This window comes from Adiantum capillus-veneris, chromosome 8 (genome assembly GCF_014529385.1).
Source record: "Adiantum capillus-veneris isolate H3 chromosome 8, ASM1452938v2, whole genome shotgun sequence".
Classification (NCBI taxonomy): domain Eukaryota; kingdom Viridiplantae; phylum Streptophyta; class Polypodiopsida; order Polypodiales; family Pteridaceae; genus Adiantum; species Adiantum capillus-veneris.
In genome coordinates this window covers 40,069,073-40,083,500 of record NC_140938.1, presented here as the reverse complement: position 1 = coordinate 40,083,500, position 14,428 = coordinate 40,069,073, and positions in this window count along the sequence as shown.

The window sequence follows — 14,428 nt, the reverse complement described above, 5'->3', positions numbered from 1 at the left end:
ATGCGCCGGATTTCCCCCAACCGTTGAGGGAAAGAGGAGGCATGTATCGGCTGTTTGGTAGAGGCAAAGCTCAAGGGAAGTTCAATGGCTAGAGAGATTAGGAAATTGAGAATTTACTGCGGCTAGCTCCACTAGATGGTGGTGAGATCCTAAGGGTGAATATTGTCAGGGTAGATAAGCAGGATGTCAAAGTTTTGGCCAACAAAAGGGCTAGAGGTGAAAGGGAGACGGAGACCAAGAGGAAAACCAGAGCTCGCAAGGGCAAGGAGAAAGTGTACAAAGGTAGAGAGTAGCCTAAGACCAACAAAAGAAGGAGATGCTGCAAGATCAAGCAAGTGGACTTTCAACCGTTTAGCTACATACTTTCTAGTGTGTAAATGGAATGAAAAGACTAATCTTTGAAAAAAAATGCTCTAAATATGCACTAGGTCACTCACCATCTAAGGATCATTCCCCGGAAATGACGCCAATGTTAGCGGGTCGTGGTGATGGACATCTTTGAAAGATCCCCAACCCACATACTCTAAGGTTGTGATGGAGTCCCCGACAGGTCTCTAGGTCTAAACAAAAACTAGAGTCCCTAAGTAGAGAAAATCCAGGGAACAGACCCTTACCATTGGTAATGACTTGGGACTATAGCCCTAGATAAAAGACCTAGTCCTGTCTCACAAGCGAAAATAGAACAAAATCTAAAAGACGTTTTTCAGTTAATAACCTCTACACATGGGCTAAGGAATCTCTTTCAATGCTTTTTTCTCTCTACGTGAGTGAGGGCACAATTGCTGGTAGACTTCTCTTTCACTGAAGAAGTTTACTAGACGTTAATGTGCAGGGATGGATAGTTACCCAACTAATCGGGTCCACCTATCCATGATTGACAATCTTGGTCGATCCCCACTTACCACCCCACACTCACACATGCCTCTTTGTTTTCTAATTACTAACACATTCTTTCTCCATTTAAAATAATGATTTCTTTTAATTTTTGGTAAGAGTGATTCCTTAGAACAAGTATTTGAAAGCAACATTGAAAACATTCTTTATCAAACAAATATCTTTAAACTTAAAACAAGGTAATGTCACTTAGAGAATAATCCTTGAAAAACCTGATGAGTATTCATCTTGTCTCAAGCACACCTATACATGGGTGAAAAACGACACCTTTCCTTATTCATAGTCCGAGGTGGAAAAGACATCACCCGAAAGTTCGGGGCACCCATACGCCAAACCATATGCCCATACAACCGAGCAGTTCCTAGGATATCAAAAAGGTATCCTAACATATATACAAACATACACATGCATGGAGTAAAACTCTTCGTACATGGAGGTAACCGACTTATCATTGGATGAAAAGCCTTCGTTGCTCATCACTGAATTGAAAATATTTCAAGGAATTAGAGGTGTCTTGAGACAAAAAGCTGTCTTAAGAATGATCAACCAGACTAACCAAAACATTTCTTTCTAGCTTAACAAACAATGCACAATGTTTTTTGAAAGATATCCTTTCGTTCTCAACCAGTTTAATATTTCCTAAGTACCTATCCACTCCTTAACAGATGCAATGTTATAATTTAAAAAGGACTTAAGCTACTTATAAACTTAATTCATAACCAAGACCCACCTGTGATTGGTCTGGAATCTGTTGAGGCTCGAGGCAAATCAACAATCAAAGAATTTAAGCAAAGTTAATTAGCAAAACTAATTAACTAAATTTGAGATATTTCTCATGGATTCTTACTATAATATATGTGTGATATTTATGTCATCAATTTCTAAGATGGTTTACTAATTATCTTGCATAAATTTATGCTAAAATCAAAGATATTAAGCAATGATAATAATGAGATATTTATCACAAGATTCTAGCTCTATAATCTTCTTGTGAAAATTATCTCATTAACTTTTAAGTAGATTTACTAATTATCTTACTTAATTTTCTACTAAAATCACAGAATTTAAGCAAGGGTAATTAGAAAAACTAATTAAATAATTATGAGATATTTATCATGGATTTCTAACCTTGTAATCTACCTTTCATAATCATCTCGTGAACTTCTAATTTAGTTTACTAATTATCTAGCTTAATTTTTTACTAAAATCAAAGAATTTAAGCAAGGATAATTATTAAAATTAAATAAAATATTATGAGATATTTATCACAAGTTTTGAACATTATACTCTACCTCTTATAATTATCTCATCAACTTTTGAGCTAGCTTACTAATTATCTTACATATTTTTTTTGCTTAAATTAGAGAATGTAAGCCACAATAATTAGAAAACTAGCTAACTAACTATTGAGATATTTTTAACAAGTCTTTAACAATATAATTTACCTTTGGTAATTATCTCATTAACTTCTAAGCTAGTTTACTAATTATCTTACTTAATTTTTTACTAAAATTATAGAATTCAAGCAATGTTAACTAACAAATTTAATTAACTAATTATGAGATATTTATTACAAGTTCTTGGACACTACAATCTACCTTTGATAATTATCTCATTAACTTCTAAGCTGGTTTACTAATTATCTAACCTAATTTTTTTGCTATAATTAGAGAATCTAAGCAACGATAATAAGCTAAACTAATTAACTAATATTTAGATATTTATCACAGGCTTCTAACAATGCAATTTACCTCCAAAAACTATCTCATTATTTATTAAGATTTATTTCTAAATTTCATATCAATTATAAGCTAAAAATAAACAATTTTGGCTTAATAAATACCAAAATCAGGTAAATTTTTTTGACATAATATCCACAAATTTCTAATAGTGTGTAGAAGCATAATTAAGGCCAAAATTAGACAATTTTAGTCCTAATATAAATTAATTATTAAATAAATTATTGCTAATAATTAGACATTTAGTTTTTCTCAGTTTACTTATATATAAGAGGATAATTATTAATAGAGAGATTGTTAAGCTTTCCTAATTAATCATATAATAATGAAAATAAACATAAATTAATATGGCTTTCACTAATCTAATGGTATTAGGGTTTAATTACCTTGATTAATCACTTAGAGTTTTTGCTCTCTAGCGACTTTTGGGTAGACTCTCTCTATGCTAGAGAGAAAATTCCACGGTCTTTGAGTGTGAGAGAAAATGTGAAGCCTAGGGGTCTATTTATAGTTTTTTTTGGCACCCACGGCATGTATTTGGCAGTTTCCCACTTCCCAAGCAGCCCTTCAACTACCCCTAGCGTCCCCTGTTACTATATCTGACTTTTGCAGGTCCAAAATGTCCCCCCTTATCACCTTCCTATCTTAAATTTTCAAGTCTGCTATCTTCAGTTCAATTTTTTTCTTTAATTGGAATTATTATTCGGTCCATGTGGAAAACATTTGGTAGGCCATGTGAAAAGCCCTGTGTTTTAATAATTGTCAAAGGTTTCAAATTATTTATTTTATTAAAGTGATCGTGAAAACTTTCGGCAAGGATTTGGCGATCGATTTTTTTTCGAATTTGATTCTAAAAGTAATGAGAGAGAGAGAGAGAGAGAGAGAGAGAGAGAGAGAGAGAGAGAGAGAGAGAGAGAGAGAGAGAGAGAGAGAGAGAGAGAGAGAGAGAGAGAGAGAGAGAGAGAGAGAGAGAGAGAGAGAGAGAGAGTGTTTTATTTTATTTTTTTCTCAAAAGTGCCCTATGGGCTGGGCTATACGGAGAACAAGAGAGGGAGAGAGAGTGTGAGAGATAGAGAGGGAGTGTGAGGCTGAGGAAAGAGAGAGAGTTGAATAATAGATGAGAGGGAGTTGAATAATAGAGTGGGTGAGGGAGTGGAACGATAATGGAGGGGAGAGAGGGGATAATGGAGGAGGCGCGACGAGAGTGGTGCCAAGGGGAGGCGCAATGGCCCATTGCACATGCGCGAGCAATAAAAATACATTTTTTTTTTGCTTTTTTACTTAATGCTCCCCAAATGGGCCTGACTTTTGCGGCCTTGGCTCCGAAGACCGGCCATGATCAGTTTCTCAGGGTGGGCTAGAGGGTGGTGCGCTAACCGGGGTCACTCCCATGCATAGCAATCAATGGCCCGTTGCTCAAGATAGACAAATGCAACTAGGAGGAGTTCCTTAAACCAGTGAAGAGATTCCTCTGGAAAAAAAATGATAAAGACTCACTTCCTTGGCAATGGGCAAGCTGGGAGGCCGGGCAAGGCGGTCTCAGAATTCTAAACCGTAGTACTCATGCGGAGGCCCAATGTGCCAAGTTTGCGGCCGCCATCATGAAGCAAGAGCAAGCCTGGGCTGTAATGACTAAGGCCATGATGGACAATGCCAAATTGTACTCGCAAGGTGGCCAATGGCAAGGGCTAGATTTACACAACAAGTTACTTGCCCCTCAGTGGGCTAACCTGAATCTTGCGGGATTAACTGGCGAGCTGGCTCAAAAGTGCAACAAAGCGGCCGAGACCTTGGAATGCGGAGAGGTAACTAGATACTTCCACAACTTGATGTCTCACTGGTCCCCTTGACTGTCTAAGGCGGAGAACATCTTGTGGAACCCTGGCTGAAGGGAGGTATCTAGAAAGATGAACAACAAAGGACTCCATCAACTCAGCTAGTGTTGGGACTTTAGTAGAAGCGATTCAAAAGGATCGGACCAACTAGCCTCCGAGTTCATGCTCAAAGCGATTCAAAAGGATCGGACCAACTAGCCTCCAAGTTCATGCTCAATGGGATGGAGAGATTGATGGTAAATAGAGTTTTAGAATGACTGAACTGCTGCTGCTTGCCGTCTTGCCAATCTAGGTTTGATTGGAAATCTTGGTGGTAGCCTATTGATAGACATTTCCATAAACCACACACCAAAGAGGTGTACAACACCCTCCTGGATTCGTGGGATTGGTTCTCCCTCCCCCTCGAACAAACAATGGGGCAAGCAATGGCAAGAGGCAAGATGGGTGACAATTGTTGAGAACATCTGGTGTCCAAGATGGCCTCTTAGGATGAAGGTCTTTATTTGGAAAGTTGTATGGGGGGCCTTACCGACTGGGGTGAAGGTTCTAGCTGGAGGTATTGGAACGGATAGATACCCATAATGCATATCTGCAAGTGAGAACCTCCCCCTCTTGTTCAAGGAATGTCCGGGGATATGTGTCATGGCAGGGAATATTTGCAAGTGGATTCAAAAGACATGGAAGATTGGGTTCTACAAGAACAATCTTTACCTGGGGGGGAAGGGAATTATGAGCCAACCACTTCTCATCAGTACACAAATTGTCAGGTTCTATTACTTTAAACATGTTTTCCGGGGATATGGGTCCAAAACGTGAGCCGGGTAGGCACGGAGCCTTTGGTTGTGAGAGGTGTGAAAGAGAGAGAACGAGAAAAATAGATGAAAATGGCTCTGGCAATCACCATAAACTTCAATTAATTGAGTCAAGCTTTGAGTACAATGTAATCGATAGCCAAGGCGGGATGTTAGCGGCACCAACACTTGGATTAACTTATAGATAGAAATTTAAGCTCCCTTTACAGATTAACTGGGCTGTTAACAACATTGGGGTTTAATAAGATGATTAATTAATCTTCAGACTGATGACGATGATGGAATTTTTTTTGTGTCGCTTTACCTGCTTCAACTGCCCAAGGAACTCTCTGCACCTTCTGCTGCTTCCTTCAATTTCTCTAAATAATCTTTGTAGTTCCCTTCTTTAATGTTCCAAAATCAAGGTAAAGAGAGACCATGTTTCTTCTTCCTTGCTCCGAGAGAGAGAGAGAGAGAGAGAGAGAGAGAGAGAGAGAGAGAGAGAGAGAGAGAGAGAGAGAGAGAGAGAGAGAGAGAGAGAGAGAGAGAGAGAGAGAGAGAGCCTTGGTTGAGGAAGCAAGAGAGCCCCTAGAGAGAACTCGATCTTTGTCTTCCTATAACTCTTCCTCCTCTCCTTCGTTCCTTCTCAAAGATACTCCAAGAAAAAAAAAACTCGTTCTTTCATGCAACGCCTCTATATTTGGCAAAATTTTCCCTCTCGACTATTCACAGCGGCGTGACAAGCCACCTACTGACGTGGCAGGGCCGGGGTGGACTAGCACAAAACTCGACGAGAGTGGAATTGAATTTGAGCGCGCGGGCGAGCTGCAGGTTTTTGTCTTCTTGGGCGATGTCATAATAATCAATATCTAATTCTCCTAAATGATTTTCTCATGTTACACTGATCATTTAATATGGGAAAGTGCCAGGGGAGAAAAAGCTAGAATATTGGTTAAGCTAGCAGACCGGCCAGAGTAGGGATCCAAAGGAGGGAAAATAGGGATCCAAAGGGGGGGCCATCTGCAAAAGAGCCATGTGCAACAATGGGCTAAAAAGACCCTAAGGGTCAGCCCATTAAGACTTCCAAAATGCTAAGGTTCCAAAATTCAAAGGTTGTGTCCAAAGGTCAACCATGGGGGGAATATGATGCTTTGTGTGTGTCCCAAAAGTCTTTACAAATGCCTACATAGGAGGGGGCGAGCCTTGCTTGTAGGGGATGAGAGAGAAAGTCTCACACACACACACACACACACCCACACACACACACACACACACACACACACACACACACACACACACACACACACACACAAGCTCCCTTTACACATAGGGAATGAGGGACACATGTCAGCTCCCTAGCCCAGATGCCCACAAGGTGTACCCAATTCCTATTGGATGGCCTTGGAGGTGGACCAATGAGAATTAGGCTAGAGTAAATCTAATTAATTTAAAAACACTTAATAAAAGAACCAACGAGAATTAAGCCCTCTAGAAGACTATTGGACAGTCTCCCAAGGGGTCCAATGAGCATTCAACAACCCAATGGCTTGCCTGATTCCTATTGGCCAGGAGGCAAAGGGGTCCAATGAGAGTTTAGTTGAATTATTAAATTACCTAAAGCTCTCACAAAAGGGGAAAGGGGGACACATGTCAGAAGGCTATCACTTATGCGGCTTAATTGTCATTGGCTAGCCCTAGGGAGGTCCAATCAGAGGGTAGCATGAGCAAATAGCAAGAGGGGTCGACCAAGAGAGAGAGGGGGCTGATTTTTGCAAGGAATTAACACACACACTCACAAAATCTCATGTGTGAAGTAAAGAAGACTCTCTCTCCTTATCAAGCTTTAATGGAAAGCTTACCACCTACTCCAAGCTTGTGAGAAGGGAGGCCTACACCAACAACTCTTGGCTTTGTGATACAAATCCAACCAAGAGCCAAGCTTCAATGCATGCTCATCTCCTCTACCATGCCAATTACTAAGCTAAGCTATGCTAATATGAGTGATTATGTGAGGAGATGTACATCTTTCTCGTAAGGATACTCCTTCTTCCTCTCAATCTACTCTCATACCCCGCTAGCTCTCACCATCTTCGAAGGTGTGTGAGGTCTTGGGTCTGAGACCGGAGATAATTGATGTTGTGTTTGATAAGTGTTTTGCTTAGTGCATGAAGCATTCATCTTCATTGCACTAGCTAGTCTTGAAGGAACACAAAGAATTGTATTGTACAATGTCTCTCTTGATGGGAGAAACCATAATACAAAGCCTTTTGGAGGGGGGACAGGCTCCATGTAAATCCGGTCCTCAACTATTGTCAATAGCTTAATTTCTCTCTCTTTTGAAAGTATTGTTCATGCTATCTAACTAGATGTTATGCTTTTTGTTGCTCTCTCCACACAAGCACTCTTGTAATTCTCATTAGGAATCTATTCTAATGAAATGCCCACTATGTTGCTAATTTCCGCTACACACAAGTTTTTAGGCCATTAAATGTTACATTGGTATCAGAGCACAAGGTTTCTCTTTTCTTGCTCAAGAAGGGAGGTCCTCAAGCTAGCTATAAATGGTTGGTATTATTAATTGCCTGTGAGTAAGTAGAATAGGGATTTTTCAGCCTTGCAGTGCACTTGCCTTTGTGCAGGCATCACCGTCGAGAGCTATGGTCTTAATAGTGGAGTCCTACGGGGTGTTAGGAAATAAGACGTAGCTAAATAGATAATTGAGTAGATTACTTAATGGAGAGAGACAGATTTATATACACGAGATTATAGAGTAGAGAGAGAGAGAGAGAGAGAGTACACACGATATACGTGGTTCACCCAATGTGGGCTACGTCCACGGGAAAGCAGCCATTCAATGGCTTTAGTACTTCAAAACAAGAAGTAGTTTACAAAGGGATTATACCCTTAATGGAGCTTCCGCCTTGCTTCACTCTCACCACCTCACACTCACCTTGTTGCATCAACTTCACACTATGAAATGTGTGTATAAATGGCCTCCTTTTATAGGCCAAAAGGGCTGCCCTCTCTTATGAGAGACAGCCATGTGTAGCCGCCCTTGTGCGAATAAGTCCAAATCGGACCCTCCAATCCGCCCATGTGTGACCGCCCTTGAGAAGACAAGACCGGCCATTGAATTCGGCCACCGACCACCGGCCATTGACTTCCGACCACCGACCACCGGCCATTGGCTTCCGACCACTGGCCATCGGCCATTGACTACCGGCCACCGGCCAACCGACCGGTTGTTTCCCGCACTTTCTGGCCGCCGTCCGGCCAAAATATTCCGACGAAAAAGAATATTCCAGCGAAAAAAAAAAGTCTCGAGGGCCTCCGCCCCCGAGGCCTTTAAAGTTGCCCCTGATTCTTGTCCGTGAAAATTTTGGTTTCCGGTGAGTGATTTTCCTTCACGCACGATGGCTTCTCCTCATAATGGGGGCCTTACAAATGTGCGCTTTTACCACAGAAAATTACAAGGGTAAATCAGGCTCCATACTTAACAATCTCCCACTTGGAGACTGATCTCCAAACCAAACCTGTGACTGCTTTCCATTCTGGCTTCTTATCCTTGAATGCCGATTGAAGATGAGCAAAAGCTCAACTTCTCCTTGTTGACCACCTTTGTAAACATGTCTGCAGGATTTTCACTTGTATTCACCTTTCTTAGCTTTAGTTGTCCCTCTTCCAAAAGACTGCGTATGAAGTGATATCTCACCTCAATGTGCTTTGTCCTTGAATGAAAGGCTGAGTTCTTCGCAAGATGGATAGCGCTTTGGCTATCACTATACAAGACACAATTGTCTTGTTTGAATCCAAGCTCTTCTAAGAATCTGTGAAGCCACAGAATTTCTTTGCTTGCCTCCGTCATTGCTACATACTCTGCTTCCGTGGTAGAAAGTGAAACCACTTTCTGCAGCTTTTAAGCTCAGCTTACTGCTGTGCCTCCAACCGTGAACACATAGCCAGTAGTGCTCCTTCGAGTATCTTTGTCACCTGCCATATCTGCATCAGCATACCCTTCTAGAAAAATATCAGTTCCTCCAAAATACAAAGCATTTGTTGTTGTCCCTTTTAGATACCTAAGTATCCACTTAGCGAGTTCACACTTAGTGACCGCATGTACATATGTGCTACTTTTCAGCTTTAGCACTTAGTCATTTTGTACTCTCTTTTCTGTGAAGAAGAAGAAGAAGCTTTCCATCTCTGTGTGCTTTGTGCTTGTCTTGTGTAGCTCTCTTGCATCCTCATTCTTTACATGGTATCAGAGCCTGGTGCAGGCAAGAGAGGCTAAGAGAGCAAGAGCATCACAATCCCTTCGTTCGCAATCCACGACCAGATGCCAAGTTTCTGAACAGGTCTCCAAAGTGCAGTATACAGAGATTTACTGTACAAGTACAGTGGTTGTATGTACGCTTGATTGTGGACACTCGTTGAGTGTAGAAAGCGTTACAGGTACCACGATAGCAGGTTCAGCAGATTTGCAGGTTTTTGCAGATTGCAGCTATTTTGTCTTAGTGCTTCAAGATGTCTGACGGTTTCAGTCAGATTGTTACTGAGAAGCTTGAGAAAAATAACTACCCTGCATGGAAGTTCAGAATAACAAATTTCCTAAAAGGAAAAGGTTATTGGGACTATGTAGAAGGAGACAATGAAAAGGAACCAGAGGTTCCCCAGGCAAATGCTACAGCAGAGCAAAGGAAAGCCTTGAGGGACTGGCAACAAGGCCAGAGCAAAGTGATGTATTGGCTTTCTATGAGCATCACAGATGGCATGATGGGCTATCTATAGGATGCTGAAACCCCCGCCATTGCATGGAGAAACTTAGGCAGAGTGTTCGAGGTGAACATTAAGGCCAAGAAGCTTCAACTAAAGTCGGAGCTAAATCAGGTTAAGAGGAACAACCTCTCAATCAATGATTATGCCTTGAAGATCAAGAGTATCATTGAGGCTCTTGGATCTATTAAAGTCTTAGTGGAAGACGATGACATTGTCCGTGCATGCTTGGATGGTCTAGGAGATGAGTATGTACATTTTAGGTCTTCCATGAATATAAGAGATGACATCCCTGTGTTCCAAGATTTGATTTCTATGCTTATTCTTGAGGAGAAGAACCTTGACACATCTTCTTCTCATGGCAGAAATAATTCTGAACAGGCCTTCTATTGTAACTCCAACAGAGGTAGAGGTAGAGGTCGTGGTCGAGGCCCAAGGGGTTGCAGGGGCCAATTTCTGGAAGGTCAATCAAATCAAAACAATACAGGTGGCAGGGGAAACCAGTCTCAAGGCAGGGGGAGTCAAAGAGGTCGTGGTGCAGGATCAAGCAGGCAGCAACATACTGCAGATAGCAGAGAATGTTGGACTTGTGGTGAAAGAGGTCACATGTCACGTGACTGTCCAAAGGAAAAAGAAAGTGGAAAGAGAGAACAGGGCAACTATGCATCTACTAGCAGAGATGCAGATGAAAGCAAAAACGAGCGCATGTTTGTTATGCAGCATGTAATGAATACAATGACTGCAGAGAATTCCACCCAAGATGATGTTTGGTATGTGGATTCAGGTGCCTCTAATCACATGACGTCTCGTGGAGAGTGGTTTAGAGATATGCGCAAACCAGATGTGTCAGGCTATGTGCAGACAGGAGATGACACAGCTCACCCCATTGCTCATGTAGGGGACATACCTCTAAATACGAAGAGTGGAAAATCAAAGTACTTAGAAGACGTACTTCATGTCCCAAACATTACAAAGAATCTTGTTTCTGTTGGACAAATGGTTGAGCAGGGTTTGCAGGTTTGCTTCAATCCGAATGGCTGTTATGTAGAAGATTTCCAGAATGGATGTAAGCTGATCACACAGGGCAAATGTGTGGGCATAATGTTTACGCTGAATGTAGACATGCCTGAGGTAAAAGCTGCATTATTTGCACAGGGCACAGGTGTTGTGGCTGATGTTGAAATTTGGCACAAACGCATTGGCCATGTCAATGAGCAGAGATTGCGCAGCATGCAATCAAAACAGATTGTAAAAGGTTTGCCCAAATTCAAGGTGGATGGTATGCATAAAGTGTGTGCAGCATGCCAATTTGGAAAACAGTCAAAGGGCTCATTTCCACATGAGCGCAATGTTGTAAAAAGCCACTTGAGGTGGTGCACACAGATGTTTGGGGTCCAACCGATACTGCAAGTATACATGGTTGCAGGTATTATGTCTCTTTCATTGATGACCATACAAGGAAAGTATGGGTCTACTTCATGCGTAACAAAAGTGAAGTGTTTGGTCACTTTCAAGACTTTAAAGTCATGATTGAGAAGGAGACAGATATGCAAATCAAGACATTGAGGTCAGATGGAGGGGGAGAGTACTTCTCCAATGATTTTTCAGATTTTCTGCAAATGTATGGTATACGCAGGCAGTTTACATGCAGATATACTCCACAACAGAATGGGGTCGCAGAAAGGAAAAACAGGCACATTGCAGAGGTTGCACGTGCATTGATGAATGAGAAGAACATGCCTCATCATTTCTGGGCTGAAGCTGTAAATACAGCTGTGTACATTATGAACAGGACACCTACAGCTGCGGTGCATGATGTAACACCCGAGGAAAAGTTTACAGGTACAAAGCCTGATTTGGCACGCTTGAAAGTGTTTGACTGCATAGCTTACGTGCATGTACCAGTTGAGTTGCGTAGGAAATTGGATCCTAAAGCAGAGAAATGTATTCTTGTGGGATATTCCCTTGAACAAAAGGGGTATAGGTGCTACAATCCTACTACACGAGAATTACGAGTGAGTAGAGATGTAGTCTTTGATGAGATGAGCAGCTGGTACAGTAATGCACATGGCACTATTGGGGCTGATGTAAAAGATGACGTGGTTGTACAAAATGTGAGGCCACAGTCACAGGTTTTGAGTGGACCACAAGAGTCCTCTTCTCGTGGCTCTGTTGAGAAGCCATGGAATGGTAGACTACGTACGCAGGTTACTCCACCAGCAGGTACAGGGAATGTATCACAAAAAGGAAAGGAAAAGGTTGATGAACCTCCCTTTATGGCTGATGCATCATCAGGTTTTTCACATGTAGACATGGATTCAGATGGTTGTGAACAAAGTCTTGATGAGAAATTTGGAATTCCGGCTGTCAGGACACCTGGTGTAAGGAAAGTACAAGAAGATGTTAGAGGGAAAAGGAGTGACCCAGGACCACGCAGATCTAATAGAGTCAGAAATCAAGTTCAGAAATTGACTTATGATGGGTATCTAGCTCATCACCAAGCTTACATGGCTAAGTTGATACAAGATGTGGAGCCCACATGTTTTGAGGATGCAGTTGGAAATGTGCATTGGGATGATGCAATGAATGAAGAGATGGCTGCATTGGAAGCAAATGACACGTGGGAGTTGGTACCATTGCCAAGCGGCAAGAAAGCTATTGGCTGTAAATGGGTGTATAAAACCAAGCATAAGGCTGATGGTAACATTGAGCGTCACAAGGCAAGGCTGGTCGCAAAGGGTTATGCACAGACGTATGGCATAGACTATGAGGAGACCTTTGCTCCAGTGGCAAAGATGACGACTGTGAGAGCTGTCATAGCAGTGGCTGCATCTAGAGGATGGATTATGCATCAAATGGATGTAAAGAATGCCTTCTTGAATGGTGAGTTGCAAGAGGAAGTGTATATGGATCAGCCACCTGGTTATGTCGATCCAGGTTACCTAGATTATGTATGCAGACTTCTCAAAGCTTTGTATGGTTTGAAGCAGGGCTCTAGAGCATGGTATGACAGGATTGCCAAGTATCTTGTCAGTATTGGTTTTAGGAGAGCTCATGCTGATCATTCACTCTATGTACGTGAGAGTGATGTGGGGATTGTGGTCATTACCATATATGTAGATGACCTTATTATTGTTGGTGACAATGCTATGGAGATTGACCATGTGAAGGGTCTTCTCAAACAGGAGTTTGAAATGAAAGATTTAGGCGAGTTGCGCTACTTTCTTGGCATTGAGGTGATCAGGACTCCAGAGGGTGTATGGCTGTCACAGAGACAATATGCTTTGGACATGTTGTCAAAGTATGGTATGGCTGATTGTAAGCCAATTTCTATTCCCTTGGATGTGAATGCAAAGCTGAGTGCAGAGAAGGGTGATGTTGTTGAGGATGTCAATATGTACAGGAAGATTGTGGGTAGTCTAATCTACTTGACTATCATGAGGCCAGACTTGAGCTACACAGTAGACTTGGAGAGTCAGTTCATGCAGCTTCCGAGGAAGCCACATTTGGATGGAGTACGACGCACACTTAGGTATGTGCAAGGGACTCTTGACTATGCATTGTTCTATGCAGCAGATGCACCATTAGCATTGTATGGGTATACAGATGCAGATTGGGCAGGTAGCATTGTTGATAGGAGATCTACGAGTGGCTTCATGTTCTCTTTTGGGAGTGCTGCTGTTACTTGGAGCAGCAAAAAGCAGCCTACGATTGCTTTATCGAGCAAAGAGGCCGAGTACAGAGGTGCAGCAGTTGCGGCATGCGAGGTAGCTTGGCTACGCACATTACTTGAGGACTTGGGAGTGCAGGTGGACCAACAGATTTTCATCCATTGTGACAACCTCAACAGCATGCAGTTGGCTAGGAACCCAGTGTTCCATGCCAGGACCAAACACATAGAGTTCCATTACCACTATGTTCGAGAGCGAGTGTTGGCGGGCGACATCGACTTGGTCTACGTCAGCACAGAGGAGCAGATAGCGGATATCTTTACCAAGGCCCTCGGAGTTGAGAAGCTTCGACGTTTCCGGACTATGCTTGGACTCTGCGACATGCAGAGCTCGAGGGGGAGCGTTGAGATGTCGAGCTCTACACCTTGAGCTGGCATCCACTACGGGTCTTGGCCGCTTACGGCATTTACTCACTGGCGCGTTAGGTGACCGACACGGAGGATCTCTGCCAGTGATTCTACAGCTGGACTACACTTATAGTGCCAGCCTAGTACGCTTCTAGCGAGTTCACACTTAGTGACCGCATGTACATATGTGCTACTTTTCAGCTTTAGCACTTAGTCATTTTGTACTCTCTTTTTTGTGAAGAAGAAGAAGAAGCTTTCCATCTCTGTGTGCTTTGTGCTTGTCTTGTGTAGCTCTCTTGCATCCTCATTCTTTACAACTCA